Source organism: Triticum urartu, chromosome 2A, assembly GCF_056163025.1.
Source record: "Triticum urartu cultivar PI428250 chromosome 2A, HENAU_Tu73, whole genome shotgun sequence".
Taxonomy (NCBI): Eukaryota; Viridiplantae; Streptophyta; class Magnoliopsida; order Poales; family Poaceae; genus Triticum; species Triticum urartu.
The window spans coordinates 697,608,414-697,631,834 of NC_141874.1; the positions used below are offsets into that span (position 1 = coordinate 697,608,414).

General features: G+C 46.7%; 2 long non-coding RNA genes and 3 pseudogenes across 7 annotated transcripts; 2 read left to right on the forward strand and 3 right to left on the reverse strand.

The window, feature by feature from the left end:
* The first annotated feature begins 3,952 nt into the window (after positions 1 to 3,952).
* Positions 3,953 to 7,072, forward strand: LOC147986885 (uncharacterized; annotated as a pseudogene).
* Positions 7,073 to 8,161: 1,089 nt separating this feature from the next.
* On the forward strand, positions 8,162 to 14,897 carry LOC125531898 (uncharacterized). The gene is made up of 2 exons (XR_007293590.2): positions 8,162 to 8,811; positions 14,610 to 14,897. It is a non-coding gene; the product is annotated as an uncharacterized LOC125531898 (long non-coding RNA).
* LOC147986886 (protein FAR1-RELATED SEQUENCE 5 pseudogene) lies at positions 10,750 to 14,028 on the reverse strand (annotated as a pseudogene).
* Positions 14,898 to 16,916: 2,019 nt separating the features above from the next.
* Positions 16,917 to 17,875, reverse strand: LOC147986887 (uncharacterized; annotated as a pseudogene).
* A 1,343-nt stretch (positions 17,876 to 19,218) lies between these two features.
* On the reverse strand, positions 19,219 to 23,042 carry LOC147986888 (uncharacterized). Of its 6 annotated transcripts, none has more exons than XR_015617456.1 (5): positions 22,686 to 23,034; positions 22,342 to 22,569; positions 20,660 to 20,768; positions 19,980 to 20,232; positions 19,219 to 19,472 (listed from the first exon to the last, which is right to left on the reverse strand). It is a non-coding gene; the product is annotated as an uncharacterized LOC147986888 (long non-coding RNA). The 6 variants fall into 6 exon arrangements; XR_015617454.1 differs by having other exon boundaries at positions 22,402 to 22,569; positions 22,686 to 23,032; XR_015617452.1 differs by having other exon boundaries at positions 20,660 to 22,569; positions 22,686 to 23,041.
* Positions 23,043 to 23,421: the final 379 nt, after the last annotated feature.

Sequence of the window (23,421 nt, forward strand, 5' to 3'; positions counted from 1 at the left end):
ACTACTACAGCTAACGGTTAGCAATAAAGTAAAGTAATTACATGATGTTTATGTTGACACGCAGGTCATAAATAAATTAAGACAACTCCTATGGCTCCTGCCGGTTGTCATACTCATCGACATGCAAGTCGTGATTCTTATTACAAGAACATGATCATCTCATACATCACATATATCATTCATCACATCCTTTGGCCATATCACATCACATAGCATACCCTGCAAAAACAAGTTAGACGTCCTCTAATTGTTGTTTGCATGTTTTACGTGGCTGCTATGGGTTTCTAGCAAGAACGTTTCTTACCTATGCAAAAACCACAACGTGATATGCCAATTGCTATTTACCCTTCATAAGGACCCTTTTCATCGAATCCGATCTGACTAAAGTGAGAGAGACAGACACCCGCTAGCCACCTTATGCAACTAGTGCATGTCAGTCGGTGGAACCAGTCTCACGTAAGAGTACGTGTAAGGTCGGTCCGGGCCGCTTCATCCCACAATGCCACCGAATCAAGATTGTACTAGTAACGGTAAGCATATTGAACAAAATCAACGCCCACAACTACTTTGTGTTCTACTCGTGCATAGAAACTACGCATAGACCTAGCTCATGATGCCACTGTTGGGGAACGTAGCATAAATTCAAAATTTTCCTACGTGTCACCAAGATCTATCTATGGAGTCATCTAGCAACGAGGGAGGAGTGGATCTACATACCCTTGTAGATCGCGCGCGGAAGCGTTCAAGAGAACGGGGTTGATGGAGTCGTACTCGTCGTGATCCAAATCACTGATGATCCTAGCGCCGAGCGGACGGCACCTCCGCGTTCAACACACGTACGGAGCAGCGACGTCTCCTCCTTCTTGATCCAGCAAGGGGGAAGGAGAGGTTGATGGAGATGCAGCAGCACGACGGCGTGGTGGTGGAAGTAGCGGGATTCCAACAGGGCTTCGCCAAGCGCTGCGGGAGGAGGGAGATGTGTCATGGGAGGGAGAGGGAGGCGCCAGGGCTTAGGGTGGTGCTGCCCTCCCTTCCCCCCACTATATATAGGGCCAAGGGAGAGGGGGGGCAGCCTTGGCCCTTCCTCCAAGGAAGGGTGCGGCCAGGGAGGAGTCCCTCCTCCCCAAGGCACCTCGGAGGTGCCTTCCCCCTTTAGGACTCTTCCTTTTCCTCTTCTCTTGGCGCATGGGCCTCTTGGGGCTGGTGCCCTTGGCCCATATAGGCCAAGGTGCACCCCCTATAGCCCATGTGGCCCCCCGGGGCAGGTGGCCCCACCCGGTGGACCCCCGGGACCCTTCCGGTGGTCTCGGTACGTTATCGATAAAACCTGAAACTTTTCCGGTGACCAAAATAGGACTTCCCATATATAAATCTTTACCTCCGGACCATTCCGGAACTCCTCGTGACGTCTGGGATCTCATCCGGGACTCCGAACAACTTTCGGGTTACCGCATACTAATATCTCTATAACCCTAGCGTCACCGAACCTTAAGTGTGTAGACCCTACGGGTTCGGGAGACATGCAGACATGACTGAGATGACTCTCCGGTCAATAACCAACAGCGGGATCTGGATACCCATGTTGGCTCCCACATGTTCCACGATGATCTCATCGGATGAACCACGATGTCAAGGACTTAATCAATCCCGTATACAATTCCCTTTGTCTAGCGGTACGATACTTGCCCGAGATTCGATTGTCGGTATCCCGATACCTTGTTCAATCTCGTTACCGGCAAGTCTCTTTACTCGTTTCGTAACACATCATCCCGTGATCAACTCCTTGATCACATTGTGCACATTATGATGATGTCCTACCGAGTGGGCCCAGAGATACCTCTCCGTTTACACGGAGTGACAAATCCCAGTCTCGATTCGTGCCAACCCAACAGACACTTTCGGAGATACCTATAGTGTACCTTTATAGCCACCCAGTTACGTTGTGACATTTGGCACACCCAAAGCACTCCTACGGTATCCGGGAGTTGCACAATCTCATGGTCTAAGGAAATGATACTTGACATTAGAAAAGCTTTAGCATACGAACTACACGATCTTTGTGCTAGGCTTATGATTGGGTCTTTGTCCATCACATCATTCTCCTAATGATGTGATCCCGTTATCAACGACATCCAATGTCCATGGTCAGGAAACCGTAACCATCTATTGATCAACGAGCTAGTCAACTAGAGGCTTACTAGGGACATGGTGTTGTCTATGTATCCACACATGTATCTGAGTTCCCTATCAATACAATTCTAGCATGGATAATAAACGATTATCATGAACAAGGAAATATAATAATAACTAATTTATTATTGCCTCTAGGGCATATTTCCAACAGAATTTGTGATCAAGAAAGATGCCGAAGGGTCCGTGAAGCACAAAGCCAGGCTAGTAGCGAAAGAATATGTGCAAGAGGAAGGTGTGGACTTCGAAGAAATGTTCATTCCCGGTGCAAGGATGGAATCGGTGAGACTACTCATCGCTCTCGCGGTTCAGGAATCATGGGAGATACATCACATGGATGTAAAATCCATGTTTTTGAACGACGAGTTAGAAGGAGATGTGTATGTTAATCAACCACCGGGTTTCATCAAAGAGGGAGAGTAGTACAAGGTACTGAAGTTACAAAAAATCTTGTATGGGCTATGGCAAGGACCTCGAGAGTGGAACGTCAAACTTGATCAGACTTTAATTTCTTTTGAATTTGAGAAAGCCCCACTAGAGCATGCAATGTACAAGAGAGGTGAAGGAAGGGATCGTCTACTAGTTGGCATCTACGTTGACGACCTATTAATTACTGGAGCAGATGAAGAGGTTATTGCAAAGTTCAAGCTACAAATGAAAGAGCCTTTCAAGATGGATGATCTAGGTCGTTTGAGCTTCTACCCCCGGATAGAGGTACAACAAAAGACGGAGGGGATCACATTATGCCAGGAGGCATACACAAGAAAGGTACTTGAAAACTATGGCATGAAAAATTGCAATCCAATTGACGCTTCAATGAAACCTCATGTTGAGCTAATCAAGAAGGGCGAAGCACCTGCAATTGATGCAATAGAGTATATTGCAGCTGCAGCTGCGATGTGTCAAGGTGTGTGGCTAGGGAAGCTACACGGTGATCTCATGGATCGAGATCCGGAACCAGCGGTGCTCAATGTTGACGGCGATTCTATAACTTTTCTACGCGAGGATCCAGTGCGGCATGAAAGAAGCAAGCACATTGATACGGTGTATCACTACATAAAGGACTGCGTGGAAGAAGAGAAGATGAAGGTTAACTATGTTTGCACTGATGATCAACTGGCGGATATGCTAACCAAGACTTTGGACCGAGAGAAGTTCTTGGAGATGCGAAAAAGGATCGGCGTCGAAGCTGTGACATGACGACGTCATGTTTAGGGGGTGATTGTTGGAGTTAAACCCGACGTAGTCGCCGTATCCGGATCGTATACGGAACAATCGCCTAGATGTACACGTGCATGTATGTGAGCCCGAGTAGGACTAGTGTTGGATACCGATTCGGTTTGCTAGTACTAGCTAGGCTGATATATATATGTACGTATACCCCCTGTAAACTTGTACCGAACCGTGAGTTGAAGCAATAAAGTAATCACCAGGGACGATACGTTCCTGTGGCAATACATCGGTTATACGCGTGCGTGCTTCCGGCCGGCTGGCCGTTGTGTATGTACGTGTGCTGTTTTGTGTTGCTTGCAGCAACTACGACGCTTGGTCGATCAAGAGCAAGATTAGCTAAAGGAGGCTAGCTTTGCACTGCGGTTGATCGGTGCATCTCGGTGTAAAGCACTTCGTCGAGTTCGTCAGCGAGCTCTGTTCGTCATCATCGTTCGTCCTTGGTCGTATCACCGTCGCCGGAAAGTACTCGATGTCGTCTGGGCCAACAATTGGTATCAGAGCAAGGTTGATCATCTAGTAACGGAGGATCATGGCGGACGACGAAAAGACCAAGCAGCTGGCGGAGTACTCCGGTGCGGCTAAAGTAATTGCTGCTCCGGTGAGTTTGTCGTATCCACGATTTGATCGCGAGAACTTCGCGGTCTGAAAGGCCCTCATGGAGTGTGGTCTCCGCGCCAACGAGCTATGGGACGCGGTCGATCCAGGAGACGACGCGTTCAAGAAGGAGGGAGCCGAGCACCGGAAGGATCGGCAGGCGGCGTCGGCGATTTATTCGGTGATGCCGATGGATGTCCTCCAGCACCTGATCACCAAAGCAACGGCGAAGGAGGTGTGGGATACGCTGAAACTCATGTTCGCGGGACACACCCGCGTTAAGCAAGCCAATCTCCAAACTCTCCTAAGGAACTACGAGACTTTGGTCATGGGCGACGATGAGTCCGTGGATGCGTTCGCTTCACGGGTGGCTACTCTCGTCAATCGGATCCGCGCGCTTGGAGAAAACCTCATGGAGGCCTCAGTTGTCCGGCGGTTCTTGCATGCGGCCCCTCCCCAGTACCTGCAAATTGTCACGGTGATCGAGCAGTGCGTCGATCTCGCGACTCTCTCCATCGACGATCTTGTCGGACGGTACAAGGCTCACGATGAGCGGATGCGGTACAGTCTTGGGGACGGGAGGAACGACGAGCTTGTGATGCTCACAAGGGCGCAGTGGGTCGCTTTGTCAAAGGAAAAGTAAGGCGGATCCACGAGCAGCAGCAAAAAGAAGGGGAAGCAGCGTTCGACGAGAAAGAACTTCGCCGACTCGGACGACGACTCAGATGGTGAGGCTGCACCACCACCGAGGAAAAAATTTGACATCAGAAAAGTGAGGTGTTATAGTTGTGGCCTCCTCGGTCACTTCAAGGCTGACTGCGAGAAAGCACCGAAGCAGAAGGCGCTCATAGCCCAGCAAGGAGATGATAATGACATGATGTTGATGTGTGAACTCGTGGACAAGCAGGATCCAGTTCTTCAACTGTCGGCTAAAGAAATGGTCGCGCTCGTGAAAGAAAAAGTTTGCCATCATGATCGTGGTCCGGAAACCTGTGTCGAAGCTACAGATGCGGGAAGTGATTCCGAAACTTATGTCCGTGCTATGAACGTAAGTGCCAACTTTGCTGAAGCGGATGAAGCGATAGCTACATGTACTCGACCGTGGAGAAGCAGCCCTGTTACAAACCTGATTGGTATTTTCAAAACTTGTGCCGAAGCTACTGGCGTGGGACGTAATTCTGAAATTTGTGTCGATGCGACGGACACGAACGTCAATTTGGCGTACGTGGCACCTCAAGACCACGTATCAAAATATGCTGATGCAAAAGTAGACACGTATGCAGCAAATATGGCCGTGCCGGAAGCCGGTGCATCGAGTCGTGCGGTGACTTGCACAAGTGAAACATGGACGAGGAGTTCTGAAAGCATTAACGACTCGATGGAGTCCGGTGGCACTTGCGCAGCAGCCGTGCCACGCTGGCTAGTAACAGGCAGACGTGCAGTCCAACCAGAGAAGAGGTCTGTTCGACTGGAGGAACGCAGCCCAGCAGGAGCATTTTGTGGCTCAAGTGGTGTGCTAAGGTCGTCACCTAGTGACTCACCGAGCGGAAGTTGCAGCACAGCAGATGGGCAAGGCCCACCAGTAGTGGCAGCTGGAAGTCCAGCTTGGGAAGTCACGCACGATGACCATGCTAGCAACCGAAGGAATGTTTCATGCGAAGCATGTAATGGATTTTTTGCTTTGCCAAAAGAACAGTGCATAGCAGAAAATGAAACATTGTCTCCAAAGACACAGGAGACGAGGACAACTTCATCTACACCCATGCATCTTAAACCGGTGTTACACCCATATTCGGAGAAAACTCTTCGGACGCTTGACCCGGAAAAGGTGAAAAGGAGTGGACGACGGTGTCTAGCAAGCGTCGAGGAACCGGCGGATTTGGAGGACGCAAATACGAAGGAATGTTGGCGTCAGGCAATGGAAGAGGAGTTGAGGCCGATTCACGACAATAATGCATGCAAGTTTGTGGATCTTCTCAACAATGAAAAAGCCATGGATTTCAAGTGGGAATTTGTAATCAAGAAAGATGCCGAAGGGTCCGTGAAGCACAAAGCGAGGCTAGTAGCGAAATAATATGTGCAAGAGAAAGGTGTGGACTTCGAAGAAGTGTTCATTCCCGGTGCAAGGATGGAATCGGTGAGACTACTCATCGCTCTCGCGGTTCGGGAACCATGGAAGATACATCACATGGATGTAAAATCCATGTTTTTGAACGACGAGTTAGAAGGAGATGTGTATGTTAATCAACCACCGGGTTTCATCAAAGAGGGAGAGGAGTACAAGGTACTGAAATTACACAAAATCTTGTATGGGCTATGGCAAGGACCTCTAGAGTGGAACGTCAAACTTGATCAGACCTTAATTTCTTTTGAATTTGAGAAAGCCCCGCTAGAGCATGCAATGTACAAGAGAGGTGAAGGAAGGGATCGTCTACTAGTTGGCATCTACGTTGACGACCTATTAATTATTGGAGCAGATGAAGAGGTGATTGCAAAGTTCAAGCTACAAATGAAAGAGCTTTTCAAGATGGATGATCTAGGTCTTTTGAGCTGCTACCCCCGGATAGAGGTACAACAAAAGACGGAGGGGATCACATTATGCCAGGAGGCATACACAAGAAAGGTACTTGAAAACTATGGCATGAAAATTTGCAATCCAATTGACGCTTCAATGAAACATCGTGTTGAGCTAATCAAGAAGGGCGAAGCACCTGCAATTGATGCAATAGAGTATATTGCAGCTGCAGCTGCGATGTGTCAAGGTGTGTGGCTAGGGAAGCTACACGGTGATCTCATGGATCGAGATCCGGAACCAGCGGTGCTCAATGTTGACGGCGATTCTATAACTTTTCTACGCGAGGATCCAGTGCGGCATGAAAGAAGCAAGCACATTGATACGGTGTATCACTATATAAAGGACTGCGTGGAAGAAGAGAAGATGAAGGTTAACTACGTTTGCACTGATGATCAACTGGCGGATATGCTAACCAAGACTTTGGACCGAGAGAAGTTCTTGGAGATGCGAAAAAGGATCGGCGTCGAAGCTGTGACGTGACGACGTCGTGTTTAGGGGGTGATTGTTGGAGTTAAACCCGACGTAGTCGCCGTATCCGGCTCGTATACGGAACAATCGCCTAGATGTACACGTGCATGTATGTGAGCCCGAGTAAGACTAGTGTTAGATACCGATTCGGTTTGCTAGTACTAGCTAGGCTGATATATATATATATATATATATATATATACGTATACCCCCTATAAACTTGTACCGAACCGTGAGTTGAAGCAATAAAGTAATCACCAGGGATGATACGTTCCTGTGGCAATACATCGGTTATACGCGTGCGTGCTTCCGGCCGGCTGGCCGTTGTGTATGTACGTGTGCTGTTTTGTGTTGCTTGCAGCAACTACGACGCTTGATCGATCAAGAGCAAGATTAGCTAAAGGAGGCTAGCTTTGCACTGCGGTTGATTGGTGCATCTCGGCGTAAAGCACTTCGTCGAGTTCGTCAGCAAGCTCCGTTCGTCATCGTCGTTCGTCCTTGATCGTATCACCGTCGCCAAAAAGTACTCGATGTCGTCTGTGCCAACAATTAGTATCAGAGCAAGGTTGATCTTCTAGTAACGGAGAATCATGGCGGACGACGAAAAGACCAAGCAGCTGACGGTGTACTCCGGTGCGGCTAAAGTAATTGCTGCTCCGGCGAGTTCGTCGTATCCACGGTTTGATCGCGAGAACTTCACGGTCTGGAAGGCTCTCATGTAGTGTGGTCTCCGCGCCAACGAGCTATGGGACGCGATTGATCCAGGAAACGACGCGTTCAAAAAGAAGGGAGCCGAGCATTGGAAGGATCGGCAGGCGGCGTCGGCGATTTATTCGGTGATGCCGATGGATTAGGCCATGTGTTCACCTGCAGTTTTAGCCTCTGATCCACTTCGCCTGAGCGCCTTCTTGGTTTGAAAACGAGGCGAACTGGGATAGGATCTCTCACGCCATGCAGGAGACAGGAGTGTGGATTACCAGGTGACGTTGCATCTCAGCGTCACATGTACAGGTAGGCGACGATGGTAAGCACATGTAGTCCCTGCACGATAATGCATGCTGGGAACCTGCAGGAGATTTCTGGCCAACGGGCATTCGACACCTATCCTGGTAGGCCCCATCACTTAATAAAACGTTTTTCTTTTCTTATAATTTATTGAAAACAATTTTTCTTTGCCTTATCCGTGTGTACCGCTGCTGCCACTCCCTCTTCCACAGCCACTCATTCCACTGTGAGGGAGGATTCCGACCAGGAGAAATCCATCGTTCAGGTCCGTCGCCGGCGGCAAGACCGGAGTTGTATAGCGCCGTCCATCTCTGACGCGCTTCGCCGCCCAGAGCTGTCACGGCTAGCGCCACCCGTCTCCGGCGCGCTTCACCGCCATGAGCCGCGGGGTTCGAAGGCAGTAAGACAGAAATCGCCGCCGCTCGCCTCCGGCACGCTGCGCACGGCCTGGGGCAGTTGTATTGGCTGGAGGCAAGATGGGATCCATCACGGCTAGCTCCGCTCGCCTAAGGCGCGCTGCACCACGCCCAGCCGTGGACTTGGCCGGCGGCAAGACGGGGGCCGTCGCGGCTAGTGTCGCTCGCCTCCGGCACACCCAAGGCCAGCCCAAGGTTGTGGCTGACCCGCTCCCTGTGAGGTGGTGGCACGGTGGAACTGCAGCGCGTGCAGCCGGTGGCTGAGATTCCGTGGGAGTTCGCGTGGTCACAGTGGAAGATGCGAACTCGATGCAAACTCAACAGGCAAAGGTGAGAGATGATTCACTACTTCATCTACCTTTGTGCTAGTACCTAATTAGCTCTCGGCTATATACGTACGCAAGCTATTACTGACAGCAATGTACTAGCTCTGTACTAGTAGCTAGCTATGCACTGAACTTTGAAGTATGCAAGCTATCTACTCTGCTCTGCTTTTTAGTCATATAGTACAGGGGAAATCACAAATTGGTGAAAGCACCTTTTAATGAATTTAGTGCCTATAAGGCTATAAGAACACATTTAACTGGAAAACTAAACCTCAGTTACACGTCTAACATATCATAAGGAATAACCAACAACTAATCCATATTCATGTATATATTTTTATTTGAGCATAAAACCGTTGTGCATCTAACATTAAAAGGAATGGTAAGATAAATTATTACATCTAAAGGGAGCTGTCTTGTAGAGCAATCGTGAGATACGAAGTTTACATAGAGCTATTTAAAAGTGTTTATCTTGTATGTGACTTGATTGGCTACCCAAGACCTGGAAGAACAAAGAAATATTTTCTTATGACATATAAACTTCAATTGGGAATATGACTTGTAAGTGAACAATACCTGAATTGGCAGCTGGTCATTTTTGAGATGTTGGCCATCCCGAGTCCGATAACATTTGGGAGCTCTACATACAATGTTGATTCAAAAGTCAATACAAGGGAATGACATGTGCATGTTCATTTTAATTTCTAGCGATTAACTAATAAAATTCTACCTGACTTGGTTGAGTGCTAGTTGGCGGCTGGTGATTATGAGATGTTGGCCATCCCGAGTCCGATGACACCACAGAAGTCTACATGTAGTGTTAATCAAAAAATAAATGACCCGTGCATGCCCGTCTTAATTTTAACAATTAACTAAATAAATATACCTGACTCGGTTGAATGCTATGATAGAAATATGGTTGTTGTGGTCGCAAGCCAAGTAACTGTTGAAAACTAGTAGTGCCTGTTGGAGAACGTAGTATTTCAAAAAATTTCCTACGCACACGCAAGATCATGGTGATGCATCGCAACGAGAGGGGAGAGTGTTGTCTACGTACCAACGCAGACCGACTGCGGAAGCGATCACACAACGTAGAGGAAGTAGTCGTACGTCTTCTTCCGATCCGACCGATCCAAGCACCGTTACTCCGGCACCTCCGAGTTCTTAGCACACGTTCAGCTCGATGACGTTCCTCGGGCTCCGATCCAGCAAAGCGTCGAGGAAGAGTTCCGTCAGCACGACGGCGTGGTGACGATCTTGATGTACTACCGACGCAGGGCTTCGCCTAAGCACTGCAACAATATGATCGAGGTGGAATTTGGTGGCAGGGGGCACCGCACACGGCTAAGGAAAGATCTCAATGATCAATTGTGTGTCTAGAGGTGCCCCCTGTCCCCGTATATAAAGGGGCAAAGGGGGAGGGGTGCGGCTGCCATAGGGGCGCGCCAGGAGGAGTCCTACTCCCGCCGGGAGTAGGACTCCCCCTCCAATCCTATTCCAATTAGGACTCCTCAAGGGGGAAAGAGAGAAGGGGTGGCCGACCACCTTCCCTAGTCCTAATAGGACTAGGGGAAGGGGGGAGGTGCGCAGCCCTCTATGGCAGCCCTTTTCACTTTTCCACTAAGGCCCAATAGGCCCATTTGGCTCCCGGGGGGTTCCGGTAACCCTCCCGGCATTCCGGTAAAATCCTGATTTCACCCGGAACACTTCCGATGTCCAAACATAGGCTTACAATATATCAATCTTTACGTCTCGACCATTTCGAGACTCCTCGTCATGTCCGTGATCACATCCGGGACTCCGAACAACCTTCGGTACATCAAAATGCATAAACTCATAATAACTGTCATCGTAACGTTAAGCGTGCGGACCCTACGGTTCGAGAACAATGTAGACATGACCGAGACACGTCTCCGGTCAGTAACCAATAGCGGGACCTGGATGCCCATATTGGCTCCTACATATTCTACGAAGATCTTTATCGGTCAGACCGCATAACAACATACGTTGTTCCCTTTGTCATCGGTATGTTACTTGCCCGAGATTCGATCGTCGGTATCCAATACCTAGTTCAATCTCATTACCGGCAAGTCTCTTTACTCGTTCCGTAATACATCATCCCGCAACTAACTCATTAGTTGCCATGCTTGCAAGGCTTAAGTGATGTGCATTACCGAGAGGGCCCAGAGATACCTCTCCGACAATCGGAGTGACAAATCCTAATCTTGAAATACGCCAACCCAACATCTACCATTGGAGACACCTGTAATACTCCTTTATAATCACCCAGTTATGTTGTGACGTTTGGTAGTACCCAAAGTGTTCCTCCGGTAAACGGGAGTTGCATAATCTCATAGTCATAGGAACATGTATAAGTCATGAAGAAAGCAATAGCAACATACTAAACGATCGGGTGCTAAGCTAATAGAATGGGTCAGGTCAATTAGATCATTCAACTAATGATGTGACCTCGTTAATCAAATAACAACTCCTTGTTCATGGTCAGGAAACATAACCATCTTTGATTAACGAGCTAGTCTAGTAGAGGCATACTAGTGACACTCTGTTTGTCTATGTATTCACACATGTATTATGTTTCCGGTTAATACAATTCTAGCATGAATAATAAACACTTATCATGATTTAAGGAAATAAATAATAACTTTATTATTGCCTCTAGGGCATATTTCCTTCAGTGCCTACCTGCGATAGCGGAGCAGGAAAGCCATGATGTAATACTTGCAAATTATAGTTCTCAGGTTGTGGTACCGATGTCGTAGTACCCGGCAGTACATGCAAATTATAATTATGTGCATGTGGTAATGGGGAAACAGCTTGTGGTACCGAAGGCATAGCGGGCGGAAATACTTGCAGATTGTAGTTCGCAACATTTGGTAGTGGAGGCATAGCATGCTGCAATACTTGCAAATTGTAATTAGCAGCATTTGGTAGTGGAGGCATAGCATGTTGTACTACTTGCAAATTATAGTTCTCATTTGATATGTTGAAGCTAGGATTTGGTCCAGATGATGCAGAAGCACAATCACCAATCTTATTCTTGCATGTTGTTCCTTGACCTATTTGCAGAAAAAATGTTAGATCTATTTCAATAACATGACCAGATATTTATGTAGCTATTTCTTGTGGAATACCATACCTTTCTTATTATGTTTATTCTTATTGTTCAGCTCCAGTCCAGATTTAATCCTCTTGTTGCTATTTCCTTATTCTTTTCTCTTTATTCCCTGTACTGTGACTACATTCTCAATGTTGCATTCAACTGGTTGCTTCTCTGTGACTACATTCTCAATGTTGCATTCAACTGGTTGCTTCTCTGCTTGTTCATGATTTGGTGATATATCTTTTGATTGATTTCCATGTAAAATTTGGTCCACCTTTTCCATTAGTTCAATTGACATAGTCTGCAGTAGTGCATATGCCTCTTTGTTTGCTGCTGCTTTGCTCAAAATGTTATTGTAAGTGCGGCATAATGATCCATACTGCCTAGCTAGCATAACTCTTATATCTTCATCATCACTGCACTTTTGAATTGCCTGTGAGGGCCCTGATTTTGCTCGCCTTGTCCATCTTTTCAAGATATATTCCGGTGCCAACTCCTTTATATTGTTGTGGTCCAACACCTTTAATGCATGGCGACACAATACTCCAACAAATTCAAACTTTTTGCATGAGCATGAAACTTTTGATCCATTGGGATCAAATTTCACAGTATGACTATTTTGGCTAGTTGAATGGGTAACCTTGAATTCAGAAATAGAGCCAGTACGACCACTCTCGTACACACAATATCCCATTACCATGTCAAATTCTCCTTTAAATATCTCAAACATAGCAGGTGTATATACTTTCGATGTTTGTATAAGCATCGGCACATATGGCACCTTTGGTGATGTTTGACTCGCATAGAAATCACTTTCCACTTCAGCATACCTTCTATCATCTACAGCCCTCTCATAGTGCTTGAAGAAATCTAATAAATCCAGGCGAACATGCAGGTATCGTTTCAATAGTGCATTGATACTCTCGCTTCTTTGTGTGGATATCATATCTGCACAAAAGGTTTTTCAACCATAAACCAAAGCCCACTTCTCCTTGTTCTGAAATAATCTATGTAGCCAGTCATTATCTTCCAAATTATATTTCACTAGCATATCATTCCAACCTGCTATGAATTCATCAACTTCTTCAAAATCATAAACACACTTGCCAAAATCTTTCTTAAATGTCTTGGAACCTTGGAAAAAATGACTCAAATGTTTTGCAGCGTTCTGATACATGTGCCACACACATAGACGATGTGTTGAGTTAGTAAAAATCTTGCCAATGGCACTAATAATGGCAGCACACTGATCGGTCAATATTGTCTTTGGTTCTTTTCCTGACATGGCCCTTTTGAATGTTTCAAACAACCACTCAAACGTCTCAGATGTTTCATCATACAATAATGCAGCTCCAAAAACCACTGTTTGTTTATGATGGTTGACACCAACAAAAGGGGCAAATGGTCTGCCATAACTATTTGTCTTAAAGGTTGTGTCAAAGCATACCACGTCACCAAAGTAGTGATAATCTAATATTGATCTTGCATCTGCCCAGAATATATTGGTTATCATTTCATCTTCATCTACTTGTATAGCATAAAAAAGGAAGGATTTTCCATCTGCTTGTCCTGTAGGTATTGAAGAATGGCACCTGTGTCTCCTTCTTGGATTGACTGCATACGCGCTGATCGGAGATAATTTTCATAATCCTTTTGACCAAAGCTAAGACATCGCCTACCCCCTGCTTGTCTACTCATCACTTCATGACCAGATTTTGGTCTAATACCTGAATCGTTCAATATGTCAATCTGGGCCTTCTGAGCTTCTGTAATTCTTCTTTGGGATCGCAGTAGATGGGCTTTGCTTGGAGTTACAAGTTCATGATTATGAGCATCCTCAAAGCTGCTTACAACATACTTTCCACTACCACTTATTTTGATGGTCATCTCTGCCATACATCCAACTCTTGTATCTGCTCGCTTCCGCTGGCATTGTTCCTTGCTCTTGTCCTTGAAACCTGCCTTTGAGCATACAAATTTCTTTGTTCGAATAACATTCGTTGAGGATTTATCATGCCAAAATTTCCTGACACTGAAACCAACATGTCCTGCATATGCATTATAAAACTCATATGCTATATCTTCATTCTCAAATTCCATTCCTATCTCTGGTTTTAACCTTTTGCTGTAATCATCATCTGTGTTTCGACCTGCCTCTCCCACATCTGTGGTGTCATGATCTACACAACATAAAAATATAATATACTAATTAGTTCACGGGCGACACATGGAGTAAAAGATAACACGATATTCACAGTCCTGGTTTTAGTGAAACCTGAAAAGTGCTTATAGATAGAACAATGCTTTTTGGAAAAGGACACATGGTATTCACGGGAGCATTAGAAAAATATTGATCTTTTTCTTTGATACAGTAATCTCTATCATTAGAGTTAGCAAAAAGAGAATATGTCAAAGGAGAAATCTCAGGAAGTAAAATTTATAATAAACTTAGGTGGTACTCTGATGCATAATGTACGCAACATCGTAGGAGTAATCATCACTAATGGAATTATAATGCAATTCCGAAGGATTAATTTGCATGTGTTTCAAAGAAACAGGGCTACGGAAGATGAAGTACTGGGAGTAATTTGCATGTCATACATTCAACTCTTTGTTTGTTTGTTTCTTTCAATCTTATCATCTTCGTATGATCAAGAGTGTTGACAATCTATACATTCCAGGCGCAAGAACATACCTACGGACGATGAATTGGCAGGAGCTCCGTCCATGCTGAAGAACACCGTAGATGTTGATCCACAGAGAGGACAATTTCCTATCAATCTTGATCTATTCTCCTTTGATCCGGGGGCAACAACAATGGAATAGATTGGTACGAGAAAGGACGGATGAAGCCACGAAGAGATTTTGGCGGCAATCTGTTATTACGTGGGAGATAAACCTGTCGTTTTGCTGATTTTCTGAAACCTAACTGCAATTATAGAGATATAGAGATACGCTGGGTTGTTTAAGTGGTGGGGCCCTACTAGGACAGGTGTCGGACATCCGTTGGCCCTGCACGATAGTGCGTGCTGGGAACCCTGCAGGAGAGCCCGACCCATCCCAATTAGTGCAACATACAAACTGCTAACTATCTAGGCCCACCACTCAAATCACACGGTCCAGGTTGCAGAAATCCAACGGCGGACTAGTAGTCTGATGGGAAGCTAAGAGTTAATTACTCATTTGATACATAAACTTGCACTCGATGTATAGATTCATACATAAACTTAAAAAATGACCCAAATCGATCCTACAACTTGTATTTCGGGTACGTTTAGGTACATTTTCGTCATTGTCACTAACTCTCTGTTAAGCACTACACGCCAACTCGCACATAAATAGTAAAAAGGGAAATAGACACAGAAAAATATATGCCGCCCACATGCGCTAGCCACTGCACCATCTAGAGATTAATGTTAGAGATATACATTCTCTATATAGTGTAGCAGAATAATGTGTTTGAAGGCAAGATATGCGCTGCATGGGGATTTAAACAAGTTTTTTTGCTTGATTTCGGGGTTTTTTCGTGAGGGGTAGATTTCGGTACCTTTTCTGAAAATATCAAAAAAAATTGGTATCTCTTCATTCAAAATTTTCACAAGAATTTCGAATTCAATTTTTTTCAGTGATGTATGTTTTAAAATAAATTAAATTTGTACACTAGAGTTTTTGAATTCGAAAAAAGCGAAATCAAGAAATAAAAAATCTGGCTAGCGCACTCAGAATTAGAAGCAACATCATGAGTTCGAGTTTGAATTCTACTGACTGCATTATTTTTCTACTGTGTTTCTTTGCGACTTACAGGTGGGACCCACACTTATGTATGGAGTGTGGGCCAGCTGATGTATAGTTTTTAACCGAGATTTAGAGATAATGACGGAAATGTACTTAAATGTACCAGAAATGCAAATTGAAGGGTCGATTTGTGTCTTTTTCTTCAAAACGGAGGCAAAGATTGCCTCGTCTATTAATTAAGTAGAAATGAATTGTTCAGTTAATTACGAAAAACTGGGTGAAAACCGGAACAACAAAAGCCAAGCCCACCCAAAGACTAACACACAGGGCAAAGCCCACCCACGAACAACATCGATGACAATCATGTCGCCCACACGACACGAGGTCCATGCCCTCGAAGCTGCAAATCTCCCGAGGCCGCCGCCTCGACATCCACTGTTCCGTTGCGCCTTGCGCACTCAACCGACACCGCCTTCTGGGGCCGCCGCCCCGACATGCCACCGCTCACTCTCGAGCAGCAACGCCGCACGATACAGCAGCCCGCAGCCCACACTGCTCAGGACAAACCGCACGTAGACCACGAACGTCGCACCACATCCGGGGCCGCCGCCCCGACATGCCACCGCTCATCCTCGAGCAGCAACGCCGCACGATACAGCAGTCCGCAGCCCGCACTGCTCAGGACAACCGCACGCAGACCACGAACGCCGCACCACATCCGGGGCCGCCGCCCCGACATGCCGTCCAACCGCCCCCGCTGGGACGCGTCGACCGAGCCGACAACCTTGCCACCCACGCAGCTCAAGGTCCTCACCCAAGCCATGTCGACAAACAGCCCTACCTCTTGGGGCCACCGCCGCACCGCTGCCCGAGGCCGCCGCCTCGGCTCTCAACTAAAGATCCCGGAGCCGCCGCCCCGGCATACACTGCCCATGAAAACGAAAGAGCCCGCACAACAACCAAAGGCTGACCCTCCAAAGCGACGCCTCCAAGAAGGTTACGACGTAAAACGCCGCCGCCGCCCACTCCAGAATACTGAAGTTTAGGTTCTCACCCGGAGAGCCCAAGCACATGGAAGAAGAGGAGGAACTCTACGACGACGCTTCCAAAAAGGTCACGACACCCGCAGGCGCCGACGTCGTCAAAAGCTTTCGCCCAAGTCCCTCATCTCCTAACAGTGAGCCTGCAGATTTGGGCACCATGGATACCCAGACCACCGGAACCAAGCCTGCTGTGAAGAGCACCTCCCGTCGTCAGCCGCCAAAGCCCTCCCGCGACGACCCACTGCAGCACCTCATGCGACAGAGAGACGACGCGTTTGCCAAGGTCAGATTCGCGGGCAACGCTCGGAATCCACCGTCCCCAGCCGCCGCAGCAGCCCATGCCGATGCAGCCATCGCTCCGGGGCCGCCGCCCCGGCATCCTTGCCTTGCCGCAAATCCACGCCGTCCGCCCAGCGAAGCTGCAGAAGCACGCCGCCCAGCACCGTGCGCACACGCGCTCAGGCCGCGACCTCCCTGCGCACGAGCCCCCGCCGTGGCCCCCCATCCGCGCCTGCGACACGCCCTGCGCACGCTCGCCGCGCCACCCTGCGCGCCAACGTCTAGCCACACGTGCCTACCGGGGACCAAGCTGCAGCCGCCGCGCACCCCCGTCACGCACCAGACCCCGTGCCGGCCTTGCCATCCCGCGCGTCCGCCCACGCCCGCGCCCCGCGCTGCTTGTGGATCTGGCCGAATCCGACCAATCCGGCCGTCCCCGCCACCATAGCATCACCGGAGAAGCCCGAGGCCGCCGCGCGAGCAGCTGCCGGCCCGACCAAGCGCAACGCGCCGGACGCATCTGGATCGAGAGCGCCCAGCTGCGACCCCCGAGGAAGGGCGCCGAGCGACGGAGAAGACCCCGCCGCCGCCTCCAGCACGCGGGCTTTGCCCGGCGATGGCCCCAGGCGGCGGCGAGGGGGAGGCGCCGGTGGAGGATGCTGCTTGACGGCGGGAGGTGGGCTGCCGCCCGTGTCGCCTAAGCTAGGCGACGCGGGGGGCGGTTCGAAAACTCAGTTCCGCACACAGCCAAATGGGTCGATTTGTGTCATCTTTAAGTTTATGTATAAATCTGTACGTCGAGTGCAAGTTTATGTATCAAATTTGTAATTAACTCGGAAGCTACATAGCAGTAGTCTGATTGCTAGTGCTTCCCCAGCAAGATTGGGCATAGCAGAGTGGTGGGCTTCATAACTATTGAACCCTTTACGAGTCGCACAAAGGGTGCTCGCTCGCCTATGCCACGTCGAATTTTACTGTTGCAGGATCTATCTAGCCCAGGTAACACCTCCCCGAGGTTTCATGCTCGTATGCAGTCAACACCGTGTCGAGCCCCACGCCCTCATCCTTCCCTTCTCCTTCGCATGCACGTCTCCTCCTCCCCTCAGTGGTCTGATCCCCTTCCTTCTTGTGCACGCCGCCTACTCCCCTCCTCCGGCTGGAGCAAGGTGCCGCCGTCCCTCCATCCTCGCGACGCCACCTCCTTCCTCCGCCGCCGACAGAGGCGACCGGCTAGGGTTCAGTCGCCACCGCCAAAACGGATGGCGTGCTCCTCGGCGAGTGGCCCGGCAAGTTCTCTCTCTCCAGCTATCAGGACACCTCGAGACCCAGATCATCTCCACCGATAAGGTCCAATCCTTCCTTCCTCCACTGATTTTGTTGCAAGCTAGATGTGTTCTTTATCAGATCTGATGGTTTTCAGGTGGTTGCATGATGCTGCGCCTCCAGTCCCAGCTATGTCCGACCTTTCTCATTCCCTTCACTCTCATCAGCTCCTCCTCTCGGTTTGATTAGCCTCCCCATCTGTCCACACCGCCAGTCCCTGGTTTCTACAGGTTTGTGAGACTTCAAGGTTTACAAGTGTGGCTTTAGTTGAGGTGAGCGCCTACACCCGTGGATCTGATCACACTATTTTTTTGTCTTAGATTTTGTCTTCTTTGCATCTCCTGTTTCTCTTTTGGCTTCTTCTTGCCTCTGCTACATCTTTGGAATTTTGTTTGGGTATTTTGGTTGGTTGCTGAGCATTTGTTCCTTGGATTTTAGCTGTCCACTTTCTTTATCTTCCCCTTCTTTAATTTTTTGCTTCCTTCCTCACCAGTGAGTGGAGACAGGTCAGGAATCACCTCCCCATTCAGCTAGGCTACACCATCTTGAGATTCAGCCGGGTATGCTCCTGTTGTGTACATTCCATGGCTAACTAGTGACTGGGACGCGCCCTGGGCGCGTCTCTTGAGGCGGAACTGTGCGCACTAATCATGCTGCCGTACTTTTTAGCGTCTCTGTATGACATCACACATAGTTTAGTAAAAATACTTGAGAAACATATATAAATCTTCTCCTCTTGTAGCATATCAAATTGTAAGAGAATACTCATAAGACATATAAGCAACCTGAAGCAATGAATACAATTAAGAATACTCTCAACAAGGCTCTCGGAATAACTAGAACCCCACTATTCTGTAAAAAAAATATAATAAAAAGCATAGATGAACAAAAACATTCAAACACATGTGTATGCATGTAAAATTTAAACTGAATCTTCATTAGTAGCATTCCATGGTTGCCAACCCTTTAGCTATAGTCATTTCTCCCACAACAGGTTCGCCAATCAAAATTGGACTATTCTTTGTCCCCGAAACAAAATCCAAATGCACCAACAAACTGAGCTAGGAAAAAGAAAGGAAGAATCTGTAACATGAAAAGCCGGTCGTCGATTTGCACCTCTGATCGTTGCCTTGTATACCTATGCTTAAATTGTTGTTGACCCACCTGCACACAGACCACCCAATAATGAACTTCAAGACTGAGGTAGCGAATCTGAAATTATGAAAAAGCTATACCCTATGGCCTGATAGCGTGTCTTTCAGAAAAATTGACAATATAACTATACAAGACAATATGGCAGGATGGTCTTAAGTTGTACCAAGAACAAACAGATCAAGATGCAAAAAAGGAGTTCATAAAAAAGAATCGCTAGGAGAGTGACCAATATACAGATATCTAAGAATGAGAATCTCAGATGAATAATCCCAAGTGACCACAGCATAAATACGCCAACATGTGAATCAGAAATACAGTGTTTCAAATTATTTGATGCTATTTGTCAAATGCATTTTTAATTTTCAGTTGTGGTCACGTTCAATGACTCTGAATTTTACACATTATTATGACGACCTTGTATGGAATATATGCAAAATAGATTTGCAAGGCAGATACCTCATTCATACAATTGCTGATGAAAGAACAGGTAGCAAATCATATAACAGGAGAGCTTACATCTTTGTCGAAGCCCTGGTTGTTGTTGGCTTTGAGCTCCTGAACCCTCTTTCACAAACAGTCCAGCTTAAAACTCTCAGTTTCTTGATCTCCTCACAGTAGTTTATCTCCCCTGAAATAAACTGGGAATACTACTTAGATGCCATCTACTCTAAATGTCCACCGCCCAAATCGTCCTCGTCCTCGATGGTGTAGGTCAGCCGCTCGTACCGCACAAAATCCATGACGATGTCGATCCTGCCCTTCTGATCACCTTGAAAAAGGGGGCGATGGATATTAATTATTCCGGTAACCGGCGTGAAGGTTTAGTTTGTGTCTGCTCAACTCCCTTGGCTACTACTCCCTCCGTTCCTAAATACTTGTCTTTCTAGACATTTCAAATGACTACTATATATGGATGTATGTAGACATATTTTAGAGTGTAGATTCACTCATTTTGCTCCGTATGTAGTCACTTGTTGAAATGTCTAGAAAGACAAGTATTTAGGAACGGAGGGAGTACATATTAGTTACATAAATCAGAAAGAAAGGTAATTGATACATTCTATTAGTAATGTGTCAACTGAGACTATGTATTGGCGATTGCTTTAATTGATGGTTCATTTAATAGCATGCCTAATCTGATTAAAAAGTTTGCAGCTAAATTATGCAAGGAAATGGAAAATCTGTATATACTAAACCTGCCGGTGGACGGTAAGGTGGAAGGGAGCCCTTCATCCTGTTGGTTGGAGCTTTTGGATGCATGAATCCAGAGAAGCCATGGCAATGGAGCCAGCAACTACTTTGATGCTGCAACATGAATTCAAGTTCAACATTGTCTTAAGTTTCTTCGTCTATCTATAATTAGGAAAAGACAAGCATTATGTACTCTGTACTTTATGTATGGACAGTAAGCTTTTATGTTTTGGAACGACAATGTACCATGCATAGATGCATGGAAACTATCTGTACTTTCAATCGGTTAGTGCAAACTAAAGAATTTGCAAACATAATGTCAGGGAATCCTGTGTATTTATGGCAGGTGTATGTTTGAGACAGTATTCTTATTCAAAGCAAGGACTTCCCCGGTTCCACCTAATTCCAGAAACAGCATAAATGTGAATCTCAGGTGCTAATTTTTCATGCAAAAAACAACAAGAATAATCTACTTATCTAGTACGATAGCTCAAACTTAAGGTATAGTGAGGGTCATTTGACAGTATTAACCACTACAGATATATTGACAAGAGAATGAATAATAAAAGAAATTGACAAGAGAAAATTATCCTGATCTTAACAAAGCTAATACTGATATCTTAAGTCAATTCTCCCCATGAAACAAAATCGGAGTCATCTTTCTTTCTTCCTTCCTTGCCTGGTTAGGTTGAGACATGAGGAGAATGGAGTTGATTGACTTCAGACATCAACATTGCTGGCCAACTTTCGATAGGTTGCCACATCACATCATTCACACTGAAGATTTATACGCAGTTTCTACTACCACAGCGGTGCTGAGAAATTCAGTCGTCATTTCAAAAGAATATCATCATGTTAACAGATTCTGTTCACTGAATTCATTTGGCTGATTCTATTCACTGAATTTATATGACTATCACAAATTCACAAACCAATGAACTGTTCACAAAGTGCCCATTCAGTCCCAGAATGTATATGCCTATCACAAATGAAGTACCAGCAGTCCTAAAATTAAGTGGGCAAATGCGGCTCTGAGAGAGAACATGGTATTTGTTATCCAATAAAGTGTCAAACGAGTGACAGTGGGGCAACAACATTGAAGAATTATTATTGCCTCCTCTATTTCTAGATGTGTCAGGAATTGTAATTCCCATCAATTAGTTGTTCCAAACCGGAGAATTTGTAAACATTAGGGCAGGGAATCCCGTATGTTTATGGCATGCAATCTTTATAGTGGAAATCTCAAAATGAAATACACCTGAAGCCAAGTTGCAAATACTGCAGATAGCAATGTTACTTGACGCTCTTATTCAGTGTAAACTACATGAGTAGAAGCACATCTTATTGGGCCAACTGATTCCCGAATCGATTGGCATGTAAAATTTACATTTATGTGGTAATGGGTGCAGCTTCCCTTTGTCTGTACGGGTCCAAAAGGACACAAACATACAAATGTTTTTTATTATTTCTTGGCATTCACAAAATTATCTTTTACATGAAGACCATATTCTGCTGGGATCCGTTTTGAATATCCGACAAAAAAACATGTTTCTCTTTTCATCATTGGTTCCAATTTCGTACAGCAAAGCAACAATAACCATGTGCCTAATCTCCTCGCCTCATAGGAAAAAAGAGAAACGGATGACAAGAGAGTTAGAGTGAGAATCGAGAGCGGCAAACTACTTACGCAAGCATACAAACGTTGTCTGGGGTTGATGGGGAAGAAACCAGAGGCGGCACCACTGACCTGTGGACGCGGTGCACCGGCAGTGTCGTCACGATCTTTCATCTCTATTCCATCACACACACGGACCGAGACCAATTGGATCAAACAAACAAAAGAGCAGGATACCCAAAAGGTCAACATGGTTCCATGGCAGCAACCAAAAACTCACAACAATATGTGGTTATACACCTGGAACACCATGAGAAAACAAATGTAAATCCAGATCTGCCTTCTCTTGAACACCAAACCAAATCACCAGGAAGATTTGTTGTTCCACTTTCAAACAGAGAGAGAGAGAGATGGACCTGCCAGTCAGAGGGGAAGGGGAGGTTGGCCTCGCTGGCGTCCGTGGCGAGGTCGGGCACGCAGCTGACGACGCCTCCTTCCTCTCGCTCATGGCCTCCCGCAGCGGAGGACGCGCCGACGACCGCATCGACCTCGTCCTCCTGTGGCTTCCACGGGACGAGAGCTTGCAGCGCCGGGCCGCCTTCTCGCTCTTGCCGCCGCCTTGCTGCCGCGGCCGTGTGGAGGAGCAGCGCCGCATCTTGCTAGGAGGGAGCATGGCCAGCGCCGGAGGAGCGATGGGGCGGTAGCAGCGGCGGCAGCAACCCTAGCAGGGAATGTGAAGCCAAACGAGAGATGGGCCTGCGTGTGAGAGATGAAAAGGAGGCCCAACCCATGCGTTTTTTCCTTCTCCACCGAGCAACTGCTTCAAGCGCCACGTGGATGCAGCGAGGGAGCGCCCGTGCCGCGATTGTTAATGGGTTTTATGTTTTTGGAGAAAATTTTACCAATTCACTTCCTTTGTCATGTTCCTAGAACCATGTTCCTTGAAAAGACAAGAGTAAACGGGAAAACTTACTTTGGGTTCATATGATGCAGACCAAGAACAAACGATAGTTTATGAAAGATCTGAGTGCAGGTATACTCAAATCAATGTCTTTTATCTAATTGGCTAGATAACTACTTTTTAGGTCTCTGCTGATTACCACAATAACACAATTTTCTTATTCATGCTTTGCTGTTAATATTTTTTCACTG